The sequence below is a fragment of the Eleutherodactylus coqui genome, chromosome 9 (assembly GCF_035609145.1).
Source record: "Eleutherodactylus coqui strain aEleCoq1 chromosome 9, aEleCoq1.hap1, whole genome shotgun sequence".
Classification (NCBI taxonomy): Eukaryota; Metazoa; Chordata; class Amphibia; order Anura; family Eleutherodactylidae; genus Eleutherodactylus; species Eleutherodactylus coqui.
Window position 1 is genome coordinate 91,223,677 of NC_089845.1, and position 27,004 is coordinate 91,250,680.

At 46.1% G+C, this 27,004-nt stretch overlaps 1 protein-coding gene across 2 annotated transcripts in view; it reads left to right on the plus strand.

Moving 5' to 3' along the window:
• The first annotated feature begins 6,969 nt into the window (after positions 1-6,969).
• MAPRE2 (microtubule associated protein RP/EB family member 2) overlaps positions 6,970-27,004 on the plus strand; it is a 155,841-nt gene continuing 135,806 nt past the window's right edge. Inside the window, exons 1-2 of one of the 2 annotated variants that reach the window (XM_066578065.1) lie at positions 6,970-7,061; positions 24,183-24,247. The gene's annotated coding sequence lies outside the window, so the exon portion shown is untranslated. Of the gene's footprint in view, positions 7,069-24,182; positions 24,248-27,004 lie in introns of both variants that reach the window. The other variant, XM_066578066.1, reaches the window with a different exon arrangement.

Sequence of the window (27,004 nt, forward strand, 5' to 3'; positions counted from 1 at the left end):
GGCTACTGTGGGATTAATATTACTACCGTGGCTGCTGTAGGAGTCCCTATTACTACTGGGGCCGCAATAGAGGTCACCTATTACTACTGGGGCCGCAATATGGGTCGCTATTATTACTGGGGCTGCAATAGGGGTCGTTATTACTACTGAGGCCAATACAGGAGATGCTATTACTATTGGGGCCAATATAAGGGACACAATTACTACTGAAGCCACTGCAGGGGTCACCTATTACTACTGGGACCAATATAGAGGTCACCTATTACTACTAGGGCCAATATAGGGGTCACCTATAACTACTGGGGCTGCAATAGGGGTCCTATTACTACTGGGGCCAACATAGAAGACGCTATTTCTACAGGGGCCACCAATATAGGGGGTCACTATTACTACACTGTGGAATTTACAGCAGTTGTAGCAGCTAAGTGGATGAGATTTTGAAAATCTCATCCACATGCTGTGGAAAAAATCTGCACAAAACCCGTGTGGATATTGAAATATGGTGCAGGAATTAATTCCGCAGCATGTTGATTTTAAATATAATGTATATCAATAGCTCATTCAGTGCTCTAGCGTTCCTCTCTGTATTTTTTTTTTTAATGGCTCTGTCCTTTTTATAACGATGGTGGTAAAAATCATATGTTGTGATAAACCACGCCCCTAACCCCTCCCCTGACCACACCCTCTGTCCCGCTCTGGGGCTCCACAAGAAACGTTTGCCTCAATAAGGGCTCCATGGCTGAAAAAGTTTAGGAATAGGGATGAGCGAACGTGTCCGTTACGGACACATCCGCACCCGGACACCGGCTTTGCCGAACACTGCAGTGTTCGCGCGTAAGTGTCCGGGTGCCGACGGGGGGCAGGGAGATGCGCGGCGGCGCGGGCGGCAGTAGCGGGGAACAGGGGGGAGCCCTCTCTCTCTCCCTCTCCCCCCCACTCCCCGCCGCACCCCCCCGCGCTGCCACGGCGGCCCCCGAACTTTTTCGCCCGAACACTGAAGTGTTCGCAAAGTTCGGTGTTCGGGCGAAAAAGGGGCGGAGCCGAACGTGTTCGCTCATCTCTATTTAGGAACCACTGCTCTAGTAAAATACATGTTAGATCTGCCATAGGCAAATGCTGGGAGTGTGACCGTAGTCTTATAAGCGCATTTATGCAGTACTATGGCTGGTACACTGGGGCACCATTGCCAACCAAGTTGGAGACAGTATCAGCAGACAGTTCTGTGACTAGGCACCTACAGTACAGTAACAGAAACAGAAGCTTCAGCGCTCATATATCAAATCCAAAATGTGTCTGAGAACCTCACATTTGTATGCCCTTAGTATACACAACAGTTTGTGATTTTATTCAGATATTAAATGATTATAAACGCTGAGGCATGTGTTTCTGTTACTGTATTTGTTGCGGCCATGGCTTACGTGTACCTTCACATTTCATTTATTTGTTCGAAGTGTTTTCTTTTTTTGTTGCATGGGCACCTACAGCAGGCATCACAACATGACAGCAAAGATCCCGGATTTTGGCCACAATTATGCATGGCAGTGGTGCAGTGGAACCAGGGTGTGCCAAGGCTCTGCCTTGGTATTTTTCTGCCCTGGCAGGGCACTTCGAAATAGGTCCCCTGTGCCCTGGATTTTATTTCCTTTTTTTATTACTCAAATAGACTGTTTTGTGACTTATATGGTGGCTATCAACAGGCTAGTTTCCATGGTAACGTCCATGATGCTCAGTCCACATGACCGTGCCGCTGGTGATTACAGTGGTTTACATATGAAAATAGCTTTTTTGTGTAACATATTTGTACTGATTATGTACAAGTTGAAGTCAGAAATGATGCATCAGGTCAACATTGTTTACAAATGAGAAATATTTATCTACACATTGTTTAGTTTAAATTGAGTAATTATTACCAAACTTGTGAAGAACATAATAACACATAATATTGGTCTGGTACAAAAAATAACTTGAAAATCCTTCTCTGACTTTTGTCCATTGTCTGAGATTTTTTTTTATTTTCTAGATACTATATACAATGTCATGTAGTTATAAGCTCATTGCTGCACATTCTGACACTAACATACCATCTTGTCATACACATGGGTATGTCTTACATGCTAATTAGAGATGAGCGAGCATACTCGATAAGGCAAACTACTCGAGCGAGTAGTGCCTTATTCGAGTACCTGCCCGCTCGTCTCTAAAGATTCGGCTGCCGGCGCGGGTGACAGGTGAGTTGCGGGGGGTAGAGAGGGAGAGAGGGAGATCTCCCCTCCGTTCCTCCCTGCCGCTCCCTGCCGGCACCCGAATCTTTAGAGAAGAGCGGGCAGGTACTCGAATAAGGCACTACTCGCTCGAGTAGTTTGCCTTATCGAGTATGCTCGCTCATCTCTAATTAGCATGTAAGACATACCCGTGTGTATGACAAGATGGTATGTTAGTGTCAGAATGTGCAGCAATGAGCTTATAATTACATGACACTGTATATAGTATCTAGTCTAATCAATCAGACTTACTATATTGTGTAAAGTGAAAAGTATCACAGGGCATAACCTCTGGTTTCTTCTTGGCACAATGATGATCTCCTTCTTCTAGACACTCAATGCAGACTGTGACTTATCTACAGGCTTCTATGTACGACTATTTATATTGTCCAGTTTCTTGTATTCTTCCCTCGCACCTTCTTTCACAAGAATAACCACCTATTGAATTAATTGGATGTTAACTGTCCAGTGAAGTAATTATACCGCAATAGGATTAATGACTAATACCTTCTTTATTCATATGCTGGAATCATGAAAGAGCTCTCTGTTTATTTAATCTCGTTTGAAAGGATCAATCATGGACATCTCTCTGATTCAGTCTTCAGATTCTAGCTCATTTATTTCATATGTCAATCATGTAGATATGTCATATGTGCTCAATAGACACCTACTGAACAGTCTGTTTATCAAAAACAGTATCAGAGATTTCTGGGACAACTGGCTCTGGCTGGAATAAAGTAATGCGATATTTAAATTCAGCACATAGAAATCTAAAAAGATCAAATATTATCACGCGGTCCACAAATCTGATGTAGACCAGTGTTACATTATAGTCTGTCTTACAAAGAGAAGGCCGCCAATAACCTATAACTGTTGGCTGCATTCCCTTCGTAAGGCAGACTATAGCATCACAGTCATGGGACCGCCTGTGTATCCTGGCCACTGCGAGGGACTGGTGTTTCATGAGCATATTCAGGGCTACTTTAACCATAGGGTTAATGGTGCATATGCCCTGACAGTGGCCATTTGCGTCATTTTAAAGTGTGTTTGCGTCTTCTAGGCTTTAACGCACTTAGCAACTTGGTGGAAGGAGGTGCACCCAGCAGGCCTACACTGACGATCTACCTACTGGGTAGATTCCCGATGCGCCGTCCCTGCTGTTGACACAGTGGGCTGCTCCAATATTCCATAGTTTATTTTTTTCTTACACCACTTCTTGGGTTTGTCTGCTGCACACAGAAGGTGAACGTCACAGCCTAGCAAGTCTTGGGACGTTCTCTGCAGAGCACACACTGCCTGGTCATATGACTGATTGACTTATGTTGGGTCCATCTCATTCTTCACTCTTGTCTGCCAGTTGCTACCTACTCTCCTTAGCAGAAATCTGTAGCCGATGGTTACTAGAAGCATCTAAATGCCCCATCACCCCCTACAGGAGTCGGGTCTAAAATATCTGGTAATATGCAGTCAGTGGAACTTACTGATGGATCTGAAGGGAAACTCAGTCTGCAGCTACTGTATACATTGATAAGTAGAAGCTGCAGAAGCCAAGCAGTACAAGATTTTTAATCAAACCCAATTGCAAAAATGATTTTGAGTCCAAAATACTTTTACTTAAAGGAGATGTCCCGCGCCGAAACGGGTTTTTTTTTTTTTAAACCCCCCCCCCCGTTCGGCGCGAGACAACCCCGATGCAGGGGTTAAAAAAACCACCCGCACAGCGCTTACCTGAATCCCGGCGGTCCGGTGACTTCAATACTTACCGCTGAAGATGGCCGCCGGGATCCTCTATCTTCGTGGACCGCAGCTCTTCTGTGCGGTCCACTGCCGATTCCAGCCTCCTGATTGGCTGGAATCGGCACGTGACGGGGCGGAGCTACACGGAGCTACACGGAGCCCCATAGAGAACAGCAGAAGACCCGGACTGCGCAAGCGCGGCTAATTTGGCCATCGGAGGCCAAAAATTAGTCGGCACCATGGAGACGAGGACGCCAGCAACGGAGCAGGTAAGTAAAAAACTTTTTATAACTTCTGTATGGCTCATAATTAATGCACAATGTATATTACAAAGTGCATTATTATGGCCATACAGAAGTGTATAACCCCACTTGCTGCCTCGGGACATCTCCTTTAAGTATTCATGTAACGAGCTTGGGCTAAATTTATGTAATGAGTTTTGTTCTGGGGTTGTATTTATATAATGAGCTTAGTTCTGGTTCTGTATCTACGTAATGAGCTTAATTCTGGGTCTGTATTTACTTTACGAGCTTGGTTCTGGGTCTGCATTGATGTTATGTTTAATCTGTTTTATTGGTATCAGGTAACATAGTCATACAACATATGGTGCAAAGATTTATTTTGCTACACATATATATTGAACACAGCACATCGGGTATGCTCTATTGATGTTATGAGCTTGGTGCTGGTGCCATATTTACAAACAGGTGAAAGGACACAGTGGGGCTGGTTACACACTGCCAAGCCTGCTCAACCACAGTGGCAAGTGGCTTCACAGGCCCATCCAGAGAGAGGAAGTATCAGCGTTGGGTAACACCAGGAGAGCACGGCAGCAGGTCAGTGCAGAGCGGGGCTGCTGAGTATAAGTCTCAATCATTTTTAAGCCACATATTTTTTCTTTGATGGGGGGCTCACTCAAGACACCTGAGCACTGGCCCACCAAGGTGTTAAAACGGCCTGAGCACAGCCACATGATGATAAATGGATAGCCCCGCCTACACCACTAGTTCTGCCTCCACTGCCTCTTCCATAGGACCCCGGCTTTTTATTTTTGGGGATCAAACCCATGAATTTCAGAATCCCCTTCAGGGCTGAGCCTTAAAGGGGCAGCTCACATGGCTGATTTTTCGCATTGAATCTGATGCATTTTTTGCACTGGAATCACCATATTTCCAATGGAAATATTAACCGCCAATGAGAAAAACGTGCCCCACTACCTCCTGGTGTGGATCCAACACTGAATTATCTCATTAAAGTGTTTTTGAAATCTGCAAGTAAAATGAGCAAATTTGTAAATGAATTTTGCTTAAAGAAGTTGTCCAACTTAAAGCAGCTGTACTCCTGAGCACCACGAGGCCAGGAGTTAGGGAACGTGACGCTGCAGCCTCTGACTTTGGGCTTATTTACACGAGCGTATATCGGCTGGCGTTTTACAGCCGGCCGATATACGCTTCCATCTAAGCAGTCCCCCCTTTTCCTTACCAGCTCTCTGCCTCTCTCCTCCCCTCCGAACGGTTTGCAATGGGAGGGGGCGGGGCTAAGCTTCCGTCCCTTGACCATAGCCAGCAATGGGAGTGGGTGGGTCAGAGTGAAGCTTAGCTCCACCCCGTTCCGACCCCTTCCATTGTGAAGGAGAGAGGCAGAGAGACAGTGAGGGGGAGGGAAGAGGGAACTGCTTAGATGGAAGTGTATACCGGCCGGCCGTGAAAATGCCGGCCAATATACGCTCGTGTAAATGAGCCCTTCTGGTGACATCATCTGTCTCAACAAACACCGGGGGCACAACAGGACTGCAGCACTGGATAGCAGCGTAAGTACTCTTCTTTTTCTTATTTCAGTAAAGTGGGCACTTAATGGGGTATGTTGTCCGGTATCCGGACAACCCCTTTCATTTTTTTATCTAATTTTGTGCTCCCGCTGCCCATTACTTTATAAAAGCAATACACTCCCTGTGATGACGTCCGGGGCCATCTGACAGGTGACGTCACCAGGTCCTATTACCTGGTGACGTCCCCTTAACCTGTCATATGGGCTCCTAATGTAGAAGCCCTGGTAGGTTTACAGGACAAAAATTATAATGTCCCCAGCAGGGGATTCCTATTGGCTGTAGGTAAAGAACCACATGATTGCGACAGCTGAACAGACGCCTGGAGGACCGGAGCATGCAGGAGACAGGTCTTATTGTTATTTTTTGTGTGTGCATTAATTGGAAAACCCCTTTAAAGGGAACCTGTCAGGTCAGACTCACTGTCCAGAGTGCAGGCATGATGTCATAGAGCAGGACGAGCTGAGCAGACTGATATATAGTTTTATGGGGAAAGAGTCAGTAGAACTTGTATTTTATGTATTTGCATCTCTGCTCATTCTGAGCTGAACAGTCCGGTGGGCGGAGCTATCAGTGATTGACAGCTATCTGTGTATGAGTCACATAGAGGAAGGCTGTCAATCACTGATAGCCCCGCCCACTGGACTGTTCAGCTCAGAATGAGCAGAGATATAAATGAATAAAATACAGATTACACTGAATCTTCCCCTATAAAACTATATACAATCTGCTCATCTCCTCCTGCTCTATGACATCATGCCTGCAGTTTGCTCAGCATGTTTAACCTGACAGATCCCTTTAAGATTAACCAAGCTAAATATCTGCTGTCAGTCTGCTGATTGTATCACCTGTTCCTTTCCCCACTGATGAGTCTCCCAGCCTGTAATTACACGTTGCCATGGCAGCGGTAGTGCAGCACATGTATACACGTATCACGCACACGCCCCGCCCACACAAACTGGAGCGCTGCGCTTCTCGCCCCGCAGCTGGGAAACTCGGCTGACACGTCACACATCACGCGCCCTCTTAGCCCCGCCCCCGACAGACGGCTTCCCCAGACTCCCAGCAGTGTGAGGCGAGAAGGCGTGTCCCTGGTGGCCATGTGACCCCCGCAGAAGGGCTGGGTGGGCTGGGCGTGTCACTGGAGCCTGACAGTAGAGGGAGGGGAAACAACAAAGCGGAGGAGCCGGCAGCAGCTGTCACTGAGTTCGAGTCCGGGTGAGGGCGAGACAGCAGCAGCAGCAGGTGAGTCCGATGGATCTGTGGTACAGTGTGTGCAGCCGTCTCCTCCTCCTCCGTCCGGCACAGTCCTGCACCTGTGTGCACTCGTGGCTGCAGCAGTGCGCTGTCCACATGTGTCTGGCTGCACTCTCAGTCTGCAGGGTGTATAGCTGTACGTATCCGCGGCACCCCACCACACCCACCTAGTGGGCAGCATGTGATGGGCAGAGTCTGTAAGACATGACTGCTCTCTTCTATCCTACTGACATGTCCTGCGCTTCCTCCATGACAAATGACCAGGAAGTGTCACCAACTCTGCTTGACTGACTCCAGACATGCTGTCATGCCATGCAGAGCAGCTGCGGGTGATGTGCCAACCCTGCAAGCCCTTCCACTAGATGCCACATCTGTAATACATTGGATTAGTAACCCTTTCCCAGCTGGAGTCTTCTAGAAATGACTGGTTACATAAGTACTGGAGTTCTATAAAGTTCTGCTATTTCTTGTTTCCCTACAGACAGGATCCCATTGTATGGCTGTTGCAGGACATTTAGTGATTCTTTCCCATTGCAACATCCATAAGAGGATGTCAGCTGGTTAACCTCTCCCTAACCAGCTCTGCCAACCCAGGTGCTCTTTTGTGTATTAATAATTATGAAATGCTTTTAAGACCCCCCATCCCAATCCCCCTGGGATCCATCCTCCAGCTGCCTGGTCTACTAATGTATGCTGGGAATCAATGATTAGCACATTTTAGGGATTGATCGTGGGGTTGGCCTTGTAGGATGAGGTGCACTTGCATGAGGTTACAAAGAATAGCCAAGATAGTGCAGTGTTCTATATATTACTAAATCTCCCCCACCCCCCAAGAGAGATATTATAACTCTAGGGCAACAATGTTGCTTTCAGCCAATGCAGCGTCACTCTCAAGAGAATGACTTGCACAAAAGAGAAATCCTGTTTGCACATAATGCACTTACATAAATTAGGATAGGGGAAGAAGGCTCTTGTTGCATAACAGTACTGTATATTATACAGTATATACTGTCTGAAGGGCTCTTAATTTGAAGGATTGAAGTGGGCTGTATGCATCCCCTGCACTGTGAGATTTGTGTGCATTGAAACCCAAAGAATTAATTAGACCTAATATTAGCAAACTATCCTAGTCATCGTTAGATGACATATAACTAGTGGGAGTGAGCAGATATACCCTCAGCCTTGTGACTTACCTTATGTCCGTTGTTTCATCATAGAAAGCCCCATTATATATGTACATCTACTTGCTGTGTCATCTATTGAGAATATAATAAAAAAGGGTTTTCCCATTATTGTCAATTAGACATTTCTTGAGGGTCACATCAATGGGGTGATGCCAGCTGCTATGAAGGACATACATGTCCGGTTATTCATTTTAACGCAGAGAGCGGCACATACATGTTCACCTCGGTGCAGTCAGTGAAATAACCAGCATCACTTGGGCATGTTGGCATGGTCCGTTCCTCCTCATTCAAACTAGTACTGCCACCGGTCCTATCCAGTGGAGTAACTTGAAGCTGCAGCTCCAATGTAAAATCTGTAATTCGGTAGGTTTGCAAGAAGAAAGTGATAGTGGGAGGTAAAACTGTAGGTTCACACTATCCAGTTATCATTAGTAGTCTATAACCGCTGGGGGCATATAGATCTGCATAGACCTTAGATCAACATAAGTTGCCAAGTTTTGACCTACTGCAGATAGAACCAAGGGGAGAGGCTCCTGCTGCAGCCAGATACAGGATAATGAGGAGGAGGAAGGAGATGGCTGAGCTCCTGGGGAAACACAGGCAGGTTCTTTATCTATTTCTCAGTTTTAACTGTAGTATGAGAGAAAGAAGTAAAAGGAGATTTTTTTTTAACATTTTTCTTTTTCCTATTTGTGCATTTTCTGTAGTTGTTCCTTTAAAGCCACATTCATATGTGTCAGAGGCTTCTTTCGGATACCCCTTTATAAAATGGCTGGGAAACCTTGTCCGGGAACCCGCTGGAGGACATAATAGAAGCTTGATGGACCCCATTATAGAGAATGAGGTCCGTGAAGCAGTCTTTGATTCTGTCATAGAATAGGTCTGTTTGGGTAAAAAAAAAAAAGTTCCATTATCCTTCTCCTACAATGGAGCAGGAAAACAGAATTCTGAATGGAAACCCGAGTAAAATGGGAGCGTGGCCTAATCTGTATTTATATGCTGACTTGACTGTAATTGGCAATGCAATAATCATTTTATCTTCAGTGTTTTACAGCAAACAAAGCGTAGTACTGCGCAAGGCAGAAATATCTGTGATGTTAGATACACTTATATAGGCACCCTGCACACGGGCGGAAATTCCGCGGTGGGATTTCCCACGGAATTTTTGCCCGTTTACGCCAGCATAGGATTTCATTACAAAATGCAATCCTATGCACACAGCCGCGATTTGTCAGCGTGAAAACACGTGCGGAAAACATCGGGGCATGTTCTATTTCTGTGTGGGTCTCGCAGAGGACCGCACAAAAATGTCCTTACCTATGCGCCAGCTCCTCTCTGCGCATGCGGCAGCTGGGACATCACAGAGCAGATGCGGAAGCAGGTGAGCTGCACTGGTCACTGCAGGGGCGCGGGTCGGATCCCACTGCGAGAATTCTTCCTGCTTAAAATGTAGTATTTGTAAAGGTGCCAAATGCAGGCCCCTAAGATGTCAGTACCATGGACAGTGGAGCGGCCTCTGAGGGTCGTAAGGACATAGCTAGCAATACAGTACTGAAAAATTCAGAAATAAAAGCCAGTGAAAAATGCTAAGGTTTTATACTCTGCCAGTGTCTGTCTGAAAGAGGAAAGGTTTACAATCTGACGCCTATTTAAAAAAAAAAAAAAAAGTCTTGTTACCTTCAAGATAAACTACTGAAATTTTAAGGTTCTCCTTTCTGGTATGCAGGCCTTGTTTACTTAACCCCTTCCCGCTCCATAAAATACATATCTGTCATGGTGAGCTGGTTGTACCCACGCCATGTTGCCAGTGTAAGTCATGGTGATCGTGCAGACATCCAGTGATGTATGACAGCTGGGCTCCTGCTGTAACAGCAGGGAATGGAGTTAATTGTGATTCTAGATGCTCAACCCCTTAGATGCCGTGAAAAAACTGCTGGGTGCTGTTCATTTCAATCCATGGACAGCATATGTCCCCATAGAAGGCCTTTGAGGTTATACACATGGATGTTTTTTTTTTTTTCTCGTTTTTTTTCATGCAAATGAATGGCATGTTCTGTTTTTTTTTTCACAGACAAGGAATAGAACATGTCAATGTACAGAGTATATGTACATGCCTTGCAAAAAAAAATTAAATAAAGTATCTGGAAGGAGTTCTCGGTATTCGTGTATGTTGACACCACTTGAAGCTTGGGATTTGACAGGTCTGCCATGCAGGAACGTCCCTGTCACACCCCTAGCTCCCCATTGGGTCAAGTTCGCAAGGTCCTGGGAGGTGGACTACAACATACACTAATAGCCATCCACTGCTCCGCATACTGTCCTGCAGTATGTCGCGTGTCTCAGCACAGTGTGCGGCCGAAATCATACCCATACAGGCTGCCATTGGTGCAAAAACTGTCCCCCCCCCCCCCCCCCCCCCCAATACACACCATTGCCGCTGAGCACCGCTCGCATGTGGGGCCCAGCAACTGTCTCTGCTGCCTTCTTCCGCAGTGCATAAACAGCCACAGGGACGCTAGGAGGGGTGAGATGTGTCGGCCGCCGCCTGTTACGGATGCTTTGTGACTGCCGACAACAGGTAAGTAGAAGGAGCGCACGGGAGACATTACAGCTGTCGGAGAGTATACAGCTGCAGCGGGGAGCCTTGATCAGGTAGCGGGAGCCGTAACAGCAGAAGGATACTGCCCTGTCAGGGGGCTAACGAACACCTCTGCCAAATTGCCGACCCAGAAGCAGCAGGATCGGGACCACAGGTGGGAAATTACAGCCGCCAGGGAATGCAGAGCTGCAGCGGTGAGTCGGGCAAGTGTTACACACAACCAGGAGTTGCCTCTGCAGGCAGCAGCCACGATCTTCTGTCACTGCCGCGAACCAGGAGGTGAGAGCACAATTTTAGTGGGCTGCCAGGACCTGCTGGTGAGACAGCTATGCAGCCTATCAGCTACAGGGGGCGTGACACAGCTGTCAGTCTTGTCTCCCCCAGGACTTCCTGGTGGCGACAAGATACACTAACACCAGAGTTCTCATTTTGCCTTTGCTGTGGAGTGGCACACTACCCTCACTAGTGGTGTAATTGTCTGGGAGGCCATCAGATATGACAGTCTGTCACCCTAGTAGTGGTATGAGGGACAATGGCAACTCGGCGATATGTTCAGGACATCGTGCAGCCACATGTATTGCTCTCTTGGCAGGACTTCCAAGAGACTGCACACAGCAAGGGTGTTGCAGAAATGACTCTACAACTTTTCCACATTCTTTTTTTTTTTAAATTCTTTATTTTCAGTTTTCAATTTTAATACAAATAACCAAACACACACTTCGGGTCTCGGTCTAGCAATTGTGTGGTAAATAGAATAAAATAAAATAAACTAATGTCGTTTGCAGCGTTCTTGGAGTCTTTTTCTTTTGTGAGCCTTTCCAGTATCTGGCTGTCTTGGTTGGTTCACTTGTCTTTGTCCGTATCAATACTTTTTCTCGGTTTCTTAGTGGTACTTGTTTGCTGCTATAACTCTAGACTCTATAAACTCAATGTAAACCTTCACATAGGACATTGGACAAAAAACATTAGGGATTTTTGAGGGGATAGTATAGGTTGGCGAGGTGTGTAGGAAGGGGAGCCTGGGTCTGGGGTGGCATGGGGGGTGCTACTTTATGCCCATGATTCATTAGTTTCCAGTAGACTTTTGTATTCTGTTGTGCACTGAAACTCTAGCCAGTGGAACCAAGTTTTTATGAATTTTCTTTGGGTACCTTTTGAGTGTGGCTGTGAGGTCCTCCATCTCCAGAACTCCCTGGATCGTGGTGAGCCAAAGCGCTGTTGTGGGCGGCGTAGTCTGACGCCAAAGTTTCGGCACGCATGATCTCGCGGCATTTATCAGGTGGCGAGTAACTGAGTTTTTGTACACTGAAATAGGAATCTCGTTATGATGCAAGAGGAAGAATGCAGGTGTTTTTGGTATGGGGTACTGGGTAAATTTGGATGTTATCTGCCAGACATTCGTCCAGAAGCTCGCCAACACGTGACAGTCCCAAAAGATGTGTAAGAGTGTCCCCTGTTCCATTCCGCATCTCCAGCAAAGGGGAGACGCCGATGGGTATATTTTGTTGATGCGGGTGGGGACTCTGTACCAGCGTGCTAGTATCTTATATCCTGCCTCCTGAATTTTGCTAGATATGGATACGGAGTGAGTAAGCGCATAGATTTTTTCCCTTACTGTCTGGGAAAACGATATTCCCAGGTCTTCTTCCCATTTCCGGACGAATTCCGGGGGCTGAGGTTCTGTTTGTGTGTTGAGTAGGTTGTATACGCTTGACAGTGTGTGTCTAGACTGGCCCTCTGAGCTGCATAGTGTTTTTAAATTGCGTTTTAGGCCTTGTAAATGTGTGCGGGTGTGGAAGGGAGTTAAGGAAGTGTCTTAATTGGACTGTTTGCCAGAACGGTATCGGATATGGGTCTTGTGTCACTGTCAATTGTTCCATCGTGAGCCATTGGCCTTCCTGCATGAAATACGTTGCTCGGAATCTACCTCCCTTCTGCCAAAGGCGGAGAGTTTTGTCCTCCATCCCTGGTGGGAACGATGGATTGCCTAGTATTGGGAACATTGGTGAGGGTCTGGGGGCCATGTCTGGTCGTGTTAGTATTTTCGCCGCTGTCGTTAATGTGGGACCTATCGTGGGGTGGTTGGTCAGGTCTGCGGTTATGTGTTCCTGAATCCATGGAAGGGCCTTCAATGGTATAGGTGTGACTGTTTGTTCAATGCTGACCCATTGTTTGAATTCCTCATGCCTGTGCCAGTCTATGATACGGGCTAGGTGGGTGGCTTGATAGTACCTGTTAAAGCTTGGAAGTCCCAGTCCTCCTTCCTCTTTGGGTCTTGTCAGGGTGTCCCTTGCTATACGCGGGGGTTTGTTTGCCCAAACGAACTTAGTTATGAGAGATGACAATTGTTGGAAAAATTGTTTGGGGACCTTGATGGGGAACGCTTGAAGTAAATAGAGTACTCTGGGGAGTATGTTCATTTTAAAGATGGCGCCCCTCCCAAACCATGAGTGTAAGCCTTTTGTCCACGAGTTTAGATCAGTCCTGATCTTGCTCAGTAGGGCAGGGTAGTTGGCCGCGTATAGATTTTCTGGCTCGGGGGTAAGATGTATTCCTAGGTATAGGATGTGGTTTCCCGCCCAAGTGAATGGGAACGAATTTTTTAGCTCTCCGACTACCGACTGTTTTAAAGATATGTTAAGGGCCGCGGATTTGTGGTAATTTATTTTAAAGTTTGAGTACTCAGAATATTGTTTAATTTCGGCTAGTAAGTTTGGGAATGTAATTCGTGGATTTGTGACGAAAAGGAGGTCATCTGCGTAGGCTGCTATCTTCTGTTCTGTGTTTGCCACTTTGATCCCTGTTATGTTCGGGTTGGCTCGGATACGGTTCAAGAGGGGCTCGAGGCACAGGATAAAGATTATGGGTGAAAGGGGGCAGCCTTGTCTTGTGCCGTTGGTAATCACAAAGGGGGGCGAGGTTTGGCCATTGACCCTCACTTCTGCTGTGGGACATGAGTAGAGACTTTTTATCCAACTCAGCATATTGGGGCCTAGTCCCATCTGGGTCATGGTGGCGAGCATGAAGTCCCAGTCCACTCTGTCAAAAGCTTTATCTGCGTCTGTTGACAGCAGACAGGCCAAGGTGGCTAGTTTTTTGGCTATGTGGATTGTTTATTGCTTTGGTCGTATTGTCCCTTGCTTCTCTTGTCGGGACGAATCCTACTTGGTCTCTGTGGATTATGTGTTGTAAATGTGGGGAGATCCTGTTCGCCAGAATTTTTGCGAATAATTTCAAATCTGCGTTCAATAGCGAGATGGGTCGGTAACTTTGACATTGGGAGGGGTCCTTTCCTTCCTTGGGGATTACTGTTATGTGGGCTCTTAGTGTGTCTCTCTGCAGGTCTTTCCCTGCGGTGATGGAGTTAAAGGCTTGCAGGAAGTGTGGTGTTAGTGTCTCTGCGTATTTTTTGTAATATGCGAGGGTGAGTCCATCTGGTCCGGGTGATTTTCCTGTTTTGGATTCGGTTAGTGCGGTTGACAGTTCCTCTTGTGTGATCGGCTCTTCTAGTATATCTGCTACCTCTCTGGTGAGCTCCCTCATGTTTGAGTGTTGTATGTACTCTTGTATTTTGGCCTTCCGTGTGGCTCTGTCATTTTCCGACATTGTGGGGGTTAGATTGTATAGCCCTTGGTAGAACGTGCGGAAAGCGTCCGTGATCTGCTGGGGTTGGTGCATGATTTGGCCCGTAGGGGAGGAGATGTGTGGGACGTATGTTTTTACTCTAGCGGCTCTCAGCGCCCGTGCCAATGTGCGGCTCGGTTTGTTGCCAAATTCATAGAAATGGCGTCTGCATTTCGCTAAGGACCCTTTCGCTTGGCCTAGGCAGTGCTTTCTCACCCTATCTCTTAGAAGTGTTAATTCTGTGCCTATGGTGTTATCCTGGGTGGATTTGTGTAGTCGCTGTAGATTTTTAATTTGGTCTAGAAGGTCACGTAGGTGAGCGCCTCGCTCTTTTTTAATGTGGGATCCCACTCCTATCAGGAAACCCCTTATTACGCATTTATGCGCTTCCCATGTCACGAGCGGGTCTATGCCTGTGGTGCAATTATTCTCAAAGTAGTCTGCTAGCGCTTTTTGTATTTGTTCCGAGGTCTCAGGGTCGTGAATGAGAGATTCATTTAGCCGCCAGTGCCAAGCTCTGTCATGTAGTGTGGGGAGTGTTAATGAGAGGGTGATTGGTGCATGGTCAGAGAGGGTAATATTGTCTATTTCTGCTGCTGTTATTCTTGGTAGGGTCGAGTGGTGTATTAGGAAGAAGTCAATCCTGGAATATGAATTGTGCGGGGCAGAGAAGTGTGTATAATCTCTGGTGTTAGGATGTAGGATTCTCCATACGTCTATCAGCTGGTGTTTGTGTAGCGTCTTCCTAATCCTGCGATGTGCGGCCTGCGTGAGGGAGCTGCCTCCCTTTGAGGTATCTGTATGTGGTTCTAACGTTAGGTTGAAATCGCCCCCTAGTATTAGTGTGCCCTCCTTAAACTCCTCCAGATCCTCCAGGGCCCTTTCGAGGAACGGTACCTGGTTGGAGTTGGGGAGATACATGTTCGCAAGGGTGACCGGCGTGTTGGCGAGCTTACCTTTGACGAATATGCATCTTCCCTCAGGATCGCTTTGTGTGGCTGAGTGCTCCCAGGGTACTGAGCTGGCGACTAGAATCGACACTCCCTTCGATTTGGCGATTGGGTTCAGTCCGTGGTATGCGTTCGGGAACCTGGCGTCAGCGAATCGAGGAGCCGCTTCAGTACGAAAGTGAGTCTCCTGGATGAAGGCTATTTGCGCTCTTTTCTTCCAGAGGAGTCTGAGAACAGAGGACCTCTTTTCTGGGATGTTCAGTCCCTGTGCGTTAAGTGAGACAATGTTTAGATTAGTTGGAGCAAAAGGCATAGTTGGTTAATGCACGGTACTACGGCGAGTGTCAGACAGGTGGGTGTAGTCTAGCCTGCCAGGCCAAGAAGTGGTGAGGGAGGTAGGGGGGCTTGGATGTGGGGTGGGTGGGGTGGGCGTATGGGAAGGTGGGGGGGGGAGGATTGGGGTAGACGAGACAAGACAACAAAAAGAGAAAAAACAAGAAACTAGTGGGGGAACGCGGGAGGGCACGCGGAGGTTCGACGATCTGGATCCGCCAACTGTGCGGTGCTGACGGGTGCTGGAAGTCCACTGATTGGGTGTTGTTCTTTGTATCTTGTTCCGGAATAGAGTCAGAAGTGGTTCGTCCAGTTGGTTCCAGAAGTCCGTCCGCCGCTTCTTGGATGTTGGTTGGTTAATAATTCGGTGAGGTGCGGTTTGGAGGTGGGAGGGGAAGTGGTTCGCGTTTGCTCCGGGTCTTAGGAACCTGTTTTTCTTCAACGGCAGGTTTGGGGACATTATGCCGTGAGGGTATCTGGTTGCGGGTTGGGTGTTCCGCTGCCCCTTGGTGTTCTGTGAGTCTGTTAGTTGCGATCTTTGTAGGATTGTCTGTGGTCTTATGGTCGGATCACGGATCCATTCTATATTGTAGCTGTTGGTGATAGTTTTAGCACAGCTCGTTGGTCCCGGCAGGTGCGTTTAGGCGATGGGGGGGATCACTCTGGTTGGTCCGTGGATCTCCGGAGTTGGGGGGAGCTGTTTCCTGGGGGCTGGTCCAGTCTGGTATTGGTATAGCGGGCACTCCTAGGAAGTCAAAGGCACCGTTTAGGTCTGACGGTGATCTGACGGTGTAGAGCCGTCCCCGTTTTCGTAGGGTCAGTTGGAAGGGGTGTCCCCATCTGTACGTCACTTCGGCGTTGCGTGCAGCATCCAGGAGAGGGCGTATCAGTCTTCGACAGTTGAGTGTCAGTCTGGACACGTCAGTGAGGATTGTTATTTCGGTGCCGTTGTGTTTGATGGGGCCCCGTTCCCAGGCTAGGCGTAGTATTTCTTTTTTCCACATTCTATCTCTTGCCCAGTCGCAAGATTTATTCACCACATCGCCAGCCTATGAGTTTGCACGATCTAGAGGCTTAGTTACAGCAAATGTGGACCAATATGCTGCAGGATACCATAAGGAACCTGTATGCCTCCATGGCAGCCCATATCACATCTTGCATCCAAGCTAGAGGCGGTACAACAGGGTACTAGAGCCTCCATGCCTGTCCGTATCACATCTTGTATCCAAGCTAGGGGTGGTACAACAAGGTACTAGAGCCTCCATGCCCACCCGTATCACATCTTGCATCCAAGCTGGAGGCAGCCCAACAGGGTACTAGAGCCTCCATGCCCACCCGTATCACAACTTGCATCCAAGCTAGAGGCGGCCCAACAGGGTATTAGAGCCTCCCTTCAAGTGTTCAGTTTTCCGCAATAAATGTATCTTTTTGCACTGATGTTGTAATTACTTATATGAATGTTACAATCGCACACATGATTTCATTGTATTCTGACAACTCCTTCTTGATGATAAATTTTTTTTCAATGAGTGTATATTGGACAGCACACAGAGGGGTGTGCTTTACGGCTAGTGTTCACCTAGCCTTAAGATAATGACAGTATGTATAATGTACTGCGCTACATAAGTAGTGTGGTGTAATATATTTAAGCAATCAAATGACTGCTTTCTCAAGTCTCCCTGTGGCACTAGTGAGAGCAGATAACTTTTTTTTTTTCTTTTTTCCTTCTGTAAAGTGTAAAATGCAAAAATCAACATCTTATTTTAACACCAAAAAATGCTCTATTATTGTGAAAGCCGACAATACCCTACAACAGTCATGTCATTGTGTGTTGGATGTAAAAAAAAAAAAGAAACTGTATAAAACCTTTGTAATAAATATTGAGCTGTTTCTCTGACTTCAACTGTAACAGAGAAATGATCCAATCAAATATCTCCAAAAAACATGAAATATTAAATTTTGGCTTCACTTTTGTTACGGAGTTTGGATGTGGACCCACTGGGCTAACCAACCAGTCTGGCTTTTCGACTGGACTGAGTGACTGGCAGCTGACCCCAGGAGAAGGAGTATCTACAGATGGGTAACTGGCCCTAAGGTAAGCAGGGAGATGGAAGGAGCCCTGCCTACAAGCAGGGTAATCGCCCCGATAAGGGCGGTCCCGCACTTGAACCTTGGGACTGACTAGCCCTGAAAGAAAACAGGGAAGAAGTACTGAAGTACATGAACAAAGACACTGCACAGAATTAACTTACTACAGAGATAAGAATAAAGCACAGACAGAAAGGAAATGGACACACATACAGATACAGAGCATAAGGCGAAGGAACAAACGGGATAAGCAGATAAAGGTCAAAATAGACTTGAACAGTCAAGAGACAGAAGACCTAGCAGTGGAGTGACAAGAGGAAACCACACCAATACTGAGGCAACAAGGAAGTGCACCAGCTCAGCTTAAACAGGGAAGTGATTGCCCATTAATCCCACAGCTGAGCTGAGAGCCAGAGGACTGGTTAACACTCTCAGTGCTGGATGCAAACAGACAGATGGGGTCCATATGCACAGAAATAGCCGCATGATGCTTGCTGCTGACCGAAACCACAAGTGGGTGGCAGACATTAGTAGCAGACCTTACAACTTTGCTTTAGTTCATGTGAAACACGTATAGGGTTAACAACCTCTTTAAGGCCTTCCTTACTCAGGAGTTCTTGTACAGCGTCTAATGCTGCCTTTTCAGCGCTGCGCTAAATGCTGTACAATGCTCTCATTCATTTCAATAGGGCTGCTCACACAAGCATCAGAATGCAGCTTCTTCAATGCTGCGCTTTGACAGCGATGCATCTTTGGCCGTTTACAGTTGGGCATTGAACATTGAAATTAATAGGCAGCGGTTTCAGTGCTGCTGAAAATCTGGTACAACTTGGTACCACCTATTTGACAGCACTAAGCATAAGCGCTAGCTACACTACCTTTTTCAAATTAAAAAAAAAATCAATATGCACTTAGCTGGCGCCGTCCGGGTCCCTTCCGTTGCTCTCCGGAGCTCCGGGTACTTGTCATCCCCGATAGAGCATCTTTTGCTAGTTACAGGGTTTTGGAGACCCTACCTCCAGCAAGAGATTGCTTTGATTGGCTAAGCCAGCACAATGAATGGCTGGGATTGGGGCATCCAGCATTGGCTCTGATTGGATGAGCAATCTCTTGCTGGAGGCAGGGTCTGTCGGCACTGACAAGTGTCTGGAGCTCCAGAGAGGGTCCCAGATGTGGATATTGATTTTTATTTATTTATTTTTTTGCAGCTTCCTTGGCTGTGGGTTCACACAGGGCGGATTTGCCACGGTTTTGCTGTGTGGAATTTTGCCGCGGCAAATCCGCCCGCGGCCGCTAATCTCGGGATTAGCCAGCCATGTGGACGAGATTTCTCAGAAATCTGGTCCACACGGGACGGCCAATCCACTGCGGTAAGTCAGGCTGGAACCGCGGCGGCCGCAGTCGCGGTTTCAGAATATGCAGCATGTCTGTTTATCTTTTCTTTCCATCGCGGCCGCGCTCTCCTCTATGGGAGCGCTGGACGCAACGGAAAAGCGAGCGGCCGCGGCTTTTTCCGCGGCGGTTCTCCCGGCGGAAATCTCGTGGTTTTTGCTGCGGCCAAACGGCGGGATTTCCGGCGGGAATACGCCCCGTGTGAACCCAGCCTTACAGAGGCTGTGTGGTGACTTATTTATTTAAACTTTTTTTGTATAACAAACTGTTATACAAAATAAATTGGCCTGCCCTCACAGGTTGCATTCCCCCCCCCCCTCCCCCCCCCCCCCTCCCCCCCCCCCCCCCCCCCCCCCCACTTCTCTGCGCCTCCCAGTCTTTGCTCACTTCCTGATAGTGCCAACTGCAGGTCTTGGCGGTAGCAACACAAGGAATAGCTGCTGCAGCAAACCTGAGCTTCCAAAAGCAAAGTGTGTACTGATGTGTCATTGAAAATACCCAATACATGTCATGTTTTCATGTAACCACAGTGTATGACTTGTGGCCGAGCCTCTGAATCTGCTGACGTGTTATTTCCTCCCATTGATCTTTCAATGTGTGCTGTGCCTCTGATTCACTGATATATAAAGCAATAGTTCTAAATTTATATCGTTGTTTGGAGTCAAGAGTCCCACCAGAAGGGAACAAAAAAGTTCTTTAGTATACTTTTCAATGTGTGAAATGCATCTTATAATGAAATACAATCATTTGAAGCCAGGTCTAAAGCCTGGGGCTGCACTACTGACATTCTGATGACACGTCCATGTATACTTACTGTCAGGTGCTGGGTTGGCACAGAAACCTATTTGTTTCTTCCACCCATCAGATTCTTATATTCCCCACTTGCACATATAACTGCTTATATTTATTTGGCAAGTTGACATTTTTAATGTACATTAATATCATTCCTGACTTTCTTCTCATAGCTCTGTGTGCTAGAAAACTGCATGAATGCCTAGAGTGACTCTAGATTATTGTGTAATCTTTATTTCATAAACTATTTCTTAAATCCTACTGAAACTACAGCAGACGTCTGTGTTTGGCTGCAATGTCTTGAATTATTAATTAAATTTAAGTGTAAATAATTAAAAACACCCAAGTGAATGTCAGACATTTGGAATGACAAGTTCAAACCACTTTTCATTCCTGCAAGAAAACGGAGTTGTATAATATTATATAAGGTACCAGGCGTTTTGCTTTCATGGTACACCTTGCACTTTTTTTGCTGATAGACATAAGAGGACTTGATGATAAAGCACATGAGGTCTACCAGTAGACCGCCCTATCTGAAGTGACAGGCCCAATGTCCACTTGTACACACGGATTCCACTGCTGAATCCCACAGCAGAATCCATGCGTGCCCGCAGACATTTAGATGAAGAGGCAGTTTCTTACCTCTCTGTATCCAGCGCAGGTCTCCTCTGTCGCGGCCGGATCTTCAGCACAGCGGATGTGTCCAGGTGCGCCGGCCGACACACCCGGCGCATGCACCGTGCTTTTTTTTTTTTTCCTATCTGAATCTCCTGCTTTCCCACGGCACATGCACAGCGTCAGCTGCGGGTGCTCCACGGATCGGATGGCTTCTATTGACTTCTATGGAAGCCATGTGTGCAGGATCTGCAAGAAAATGGAGCACACTCCGATTTCTTCCTGCGCACCGGGGGAAAAAACCACATACGCATGCTTTTCACTACTTTGCGGGCGCACAGGCATCCCTATGGGCGGCTTGACTTGCCAATCTCCTGCCGGGTTCCACAAATCAAATCCACCCATGGACATTGGGCCTAATCATTTTTTTCCCCCCATTGTTTTATGAGTACTCTATTAGCCTTACTAAGGTTATGACCTGCACCAATAGATCTTCCATTCCACTACTTGGCAATCATGTACATGGTAGCCAAGAATAAAAACTACATAACTGTACAAGCTGTATGACGATATTGATAAGTTTCTCTGAGGGATGTTTCCTTGAGATCACGCTGAAGGGCATAGTCTGGACCACGGTTTCTTCACTGCTGGACATGTCCAACCCATGCATATAGAGAAGCCCTAACTATGGTTTATTAAGGTGACCCTCCAGTCCCAGGACAATGCTTTAAGTTGGTCTACATGGGGTGTGACTCTTACCCAGTACTTTCTGTTATTCATGCTGGTTCCCGGGTTTCTCTTCTGTCTTCCTTGACTATACAATGCGTATTGGTAGTGTATCAGTAGTCGGCACTGCTCACGCCTTTCCAAAAGTAGTGTAAAAAATGGAAGACTACCAATGCAGAGAAGTGAGAGGGACACAGTTATCATCTTGGAAGACAGAAGTAGGGGAGGGAAATGTTGGTTTAGCAGCAGAATGGCACAAACATAAGTCACTAGGTAATATTACTGCCCCTTCCTCCAGTCTAAAGCCTCATGTCAACTAGGAAATTCGTGCCCACGCAGATTCTCCATGCAGAATCCCGCAGCGGGACCCTCCTTTCCCGGGGACATGAGGCCTGAAAATAGATTTTTCTTACCTGTCCGGACGCTGCGGGTTCCCGTCCGTCGCGGCCGGATCTTCTTTCTCTCTGCCCGGCAGATGCACCGTGCACTTTTTTTATTTTTGATCTCCTGCTCTCCCGCGCCGGAGAGCAGAAATTCAGCTGCAGGTGTACCGCGGGACCGGACAGCTTCCATAGGCTTCTATGGAAGCTTGCGGGAGCACCGCAGAAAATGGAGCATGCTGCGTTTTCTCTCACGTGTGGGAGAAAACACAAATCCATTAGAATGCCATCCGCGGGTGCAAATTTCAATTTAATTGCCCACAGATGGCCAATGGATCCCTATAAGCAAAATGGAATGCAGATTCCGCAGCGGCAATCCGCAGTGGAATCTGCAATTCAATTTTGCTAGTGGACATGAGGCCTAACTTTAGAATTTTGTCCCTGGTCGCTTTAAGTGTATTTGGACTGTGTGTGTCTACAGTCTTACATACTTCTTTTTAGTCAGACTGGATAGGTTTACAGAGCAGTCCTTCTTTTAACCTTTTGAGGACTGCTTTAATATAGCTCTTGTAAAAGGGAAAAAAAACATATTTAAAGGTATACTTTAATAGAAGGTGTAATAGGTGTGCATCATGTTGAAATAATATCACTAGTGCCCCTTACCGTACTGTAACCTCCCCTTGAAGCAATTTTAAAATCCTATATAACCAAATATGTCCGTGGTGAATGTAGTTTCCAGGACTATAGATTGTCACATAAGGGCTCAATTAGGCCAGCCTCACACGACCGGGTCAGATTCCGCATGCATATTTATTTTATTTTTTTTGCCGATGCGCAGCAGCCGCTCGTGTGAATGGCAGTAACTACGCGGCTTTAGATCGGGACCGGATCACAGCAATTCTTCATTCAAGCGATATATATATATTTTTTTTAACAGCATGTACGTGCGAATGTAAAAACCGCATACGGTTGCGTGAAAGAGGCCTTGGGTGGATAGGAATCATTGCCTACATCTCTCAACCTTCTGTACTGGAAGACTCAGAGCGTGTGCTGTGTTGAAATTCTGTAATTGGGCACCAATTGATTGTAAAAAAACATACTGATATTAACCTGTTTAACTCCACATCAGTGTAGGAACCAGTAGTTCTACAGTTCAAGATTAGCAGGCTAAGGCCACCACTGTGGGTGCTGTATGTAAGGTGACATTGAAAGAATTAGGGCAGTGAATGTGCCGGAGGCGATGAGCTTGTCAGGGGAGAGTAAATTATCTGTAATTGCCGGGTCAATAGTGCAGCACTTTATAGGACAGAGGGGGATCATAGGCTCTCATTCGGTGCGCTCCCTCTTATTTGGACATTTCTCCTGAAGATCAGCGGTGAAGGCATTGCGAAGATTACCATGCTGCTTCTTCATTGTGTGCCGAGCTTGCCACTTTACACAGACCTCATTTACAGTCCACTCCTCTATGGTGCGTGTCTACAAGAGGGCTGTCTCCGCTTGGCACTCAGGGACTGCCGGAGGTGGGTGTGGGGAATCTGAGTTTAATTAGAGCTTATTTAAAGTATCAGCCTTGGAGTAATTTTTTATACTTTGTGTACTATATACTCATTGCATGGTATACATTTTCATTTTCTGACGTGCTAATGGAATCATGGGATTGAGCCTTATGTACAGTAAGTGGTCTATACCTTTACATCATGAAAGAGTTGGAGTTTAGATAATTTTTTTTTATCAGTAATTATTAGTACATGGCATGCAGTCATACATTCTGCATATAATTCATTGTTTTATCAAATGTGTAGATGTGAATATATATGATGAGTAAAGGTAAATTGTTTATCACTGATATGGAAGTATAGTTTTTGCATAAGGTGGCAGTATTATACCTGGGACTGAGCTTCAATACTGTATATGGCCTTGGCGTTGTGAGCCTCAACTCCGCTTGGCCCCATTTCCCTTCCTCAGGGACAGGGCATAGGTGGGTCCAAATGTAAAGTCTGTAGCAGGGTTCCCATTTACCATGAGCTATTTATAATTCTGGTGTCGCCTTATGCGGAAGGCAACATTTAGGTACTTGGATTCAGATGCCATTCTACCTCGCACTCCATATAGCTATGCCCTGGGGGCACTATATACTTGTATGGTTTCCCTTCATCAGTCTAAGCAACCAATGGATAAAGAAACCTCAAAGGATGGGAAAGGGTCAAACAAATGCCAGGCCCTCCTGTCCCGAGGATGAATACCGGTCACATCTCTGCTTTCCAACAAAGGCTTCTATATATTATCAGCTTGTAGTGGTTTAAAACAACAAGTAATGATGACATTGTCAAAAACCTGACAGTAGTGTCATTGTATCTGGATAGATTGTGTGCCGTTCTTCTGCCCTGTGTACCAGCTAATTTTAAGGTTTGTTTCTATTGCAGGGGAACCAATCTTGTTGGAGACACTTATTTTGCCAAGTAGGGATTGAGCTGAATGCACAAGGTAAGGGGTTCACATTTTATAATATAGTTATGGCTTCAACTGTGTGTGATGTGAAGTTAGATATGTGTATCATAGGTATTGTGTGCAAATACTGTTTTTGTGATTGTGTTTTTTTAATTTTTATTTGGAGGGGGGGGGGGGTGTGCGTGATTGCATAAAAAATGCTGTTCAGCCCCTAATGTGTCTGTCAGAATATTTTAATTTAGTTAGACTTCTGTGGGTATGGTCTCTGTAAATGGTTTTTAACATTTTCCACCACTACTCTACATAAAGTTGCATTGGGTAACATTGGATACTGTATTCTCCAGCTAGCATACGCTGTGATGGTGTATGCAAAATTCATTAGACTGATTCTTCAACTGATGTATCGCTCATCAGGACTATGTCTGTATGAATATACCCTAATATTACACTTGCTTCAGTATTCTTGGCTAGATTGGTAGTGTGTGTGTACATATGGAGTAGGTTTGTGTTTTGGCTCATGATCTCTGGTATTACTTGTCCCTCACTCACATGAGCATGTGTGCATGCATGCGTGTTTTCACACGGGAATACGCAGCAAGTACGTATGTACATGCAATCCCCATAGCCTATCTTGGCAGGTATGCGCACAGAATAGGTGCCAAGATAGGACAAGCCACAGTTCTTCTTGCGCGCATATTGTGTAAGCATCACAATGAGAGCCTGTAGGATATTAGTACTGCGTATTATGCGTGTATAATACGCAGTGAACATACGCTCACGTGAACCCTTAGGAGAATATAAACTTGGTCAATTTAAACAGCTCAGCTGGCACATATTGTCTTTTTTGTGCCCTTCAAGGCATGGAGACACTGGGTGTTTGTGGGATGTCACGTCGTATAGATTTTCCAGCAACGTATGGTTAAAGCTCCAATTCTGTATTAATGTAGATCAAAAATATACAGGGGTCATCAAAGCTCATCCTTTTTAGCCTTTTCTTATATCTACACTTACAATCGCATTAAAATAATTGAAAAGGAATGAGCTCCTATAAAAACATGACATGAAATCAGTAGCTGCTCTTAGTTAGTGCTGTTACTTAATGAAATTATCACATATAGTTGTATTTATGAGACATGTAACATACAGTCTGTCTCATATTACCCATACACCATTGTGATGTTGATGGGTAGTGTATGCTCATATTAGTACTGTGCTGAATGTTTGATCATATGGCAGGTCCTGTACACACACGGCTGCTGTAGGTGTTGATTAGTATTCCATGCCCTATAAACCCCCTGCGGCCTCAGTTGCTATGGAATACTACCGAACTCCTAGGCGGACAGAAGCCGTGTGCTTACAGGGCCTTTAATGACGTCACCATCATGTGATCGGGGGTGGAGCATGTAACTCACTTGGGATGAAGCACCGCCCCTGATCATCCGGAGTGAGTTACATGCCCCACCCCTGATCACATGACGGTGGCATCATCAAAGGTCTTTCATTTGGAAGTCATCCAAACTGAGTGATTTATGCATCCCCTACAAACCCCCGCGGAGAGGTCATTGCTATGGAATAAGACCTGTAATGATGTCTCCGTTATGTGATCAGGGGCGGAGCATGTAACTCGCTGACGAAGGACCTTTGCCACCACAGTCACGTGATCTGGGGCGGAGCATGTAACTCACACAGTCACTCACGGACAGGTGATCGTTAGTATTTTGATGGCTGGACCACTGTACAGAACAAGACTTGTACCACTTATTTCATAGATTGTAAGCTCTTGGGAGCTGAGCCCTCACTCCAATAATTCACATGGCTTATTATCTTAATACTGTAATGTCTTTTTGTCTGTTACTTCTGATTTGTAAAGTGCTGTGGAATATTTGGCTCTATAGAAATATTTGAATAAATGTAGTATTTTCTATTGAGTTCACATAATGGCTTGTATTTATAATGGAAATCATGATGCAGTGCCGTATACGTCTCATTACTACTTATCAGTACGCAGAGAGTCCCGTAAATGTGAAACTGGGGTTCAGACAGACCAACCCAACAGCAAACCACTATGTTTAATCACTGACTGGACAGTAGGCAGTTGCCAAAGGAGCAAATGACCTAGTCCGCGGTCTGTTAAACAGGTTTTTGTGTCTCCTGCTGTCTGATTATGTGATTCACTCTTCTAACAATGGAAACTCTTACATAGTATAACTCTGTGTGAAAGATATTTTAAGTTTTCATGTCATGTAGCTCAGTGTGAATATCTTTACTTCAACAGTCTGTCCTCGAACTGATTAGCTAAATGACTGTACTAAGAATATTGAGCCAAACCTATTGCTAACTTTCGTCAGACGTCTGCCTCTTCTCTTCATTAACATGGTACTGATGGTGACAGTTTTCGGGTTTACTGAAGCTTTCCACCCAACCTGGAATAATGTGCACTTATGCTGTAGTAATCTTGCTTGACAGAATGGTACAAACAAATATTTGAGGCCCCTGGCACAAACTAAGCGGGCTTCATATCTGCGGCGGGGGTTCTGTTTTCCTGCTACATTTGGGGAGCAGACAAGGGGAATCCTGTGGCCGAACAGGTCCGTCTTATGACAGAAGAGAAATGCGCCGAATAGACCCCATTGACTATAATGGGGTCCATTTAGTTTCCACTCAGACAGAATACGGTGTGTGAACACACTCTTAACAAATTGCCACATGATGTTTGTGCAGTGTCCGAGGAGCGGGCCCCAGCCTAGGAGACAGCGGGGTAGAGTTTGGGCCTTGTCACAGTGGCTCTACCGT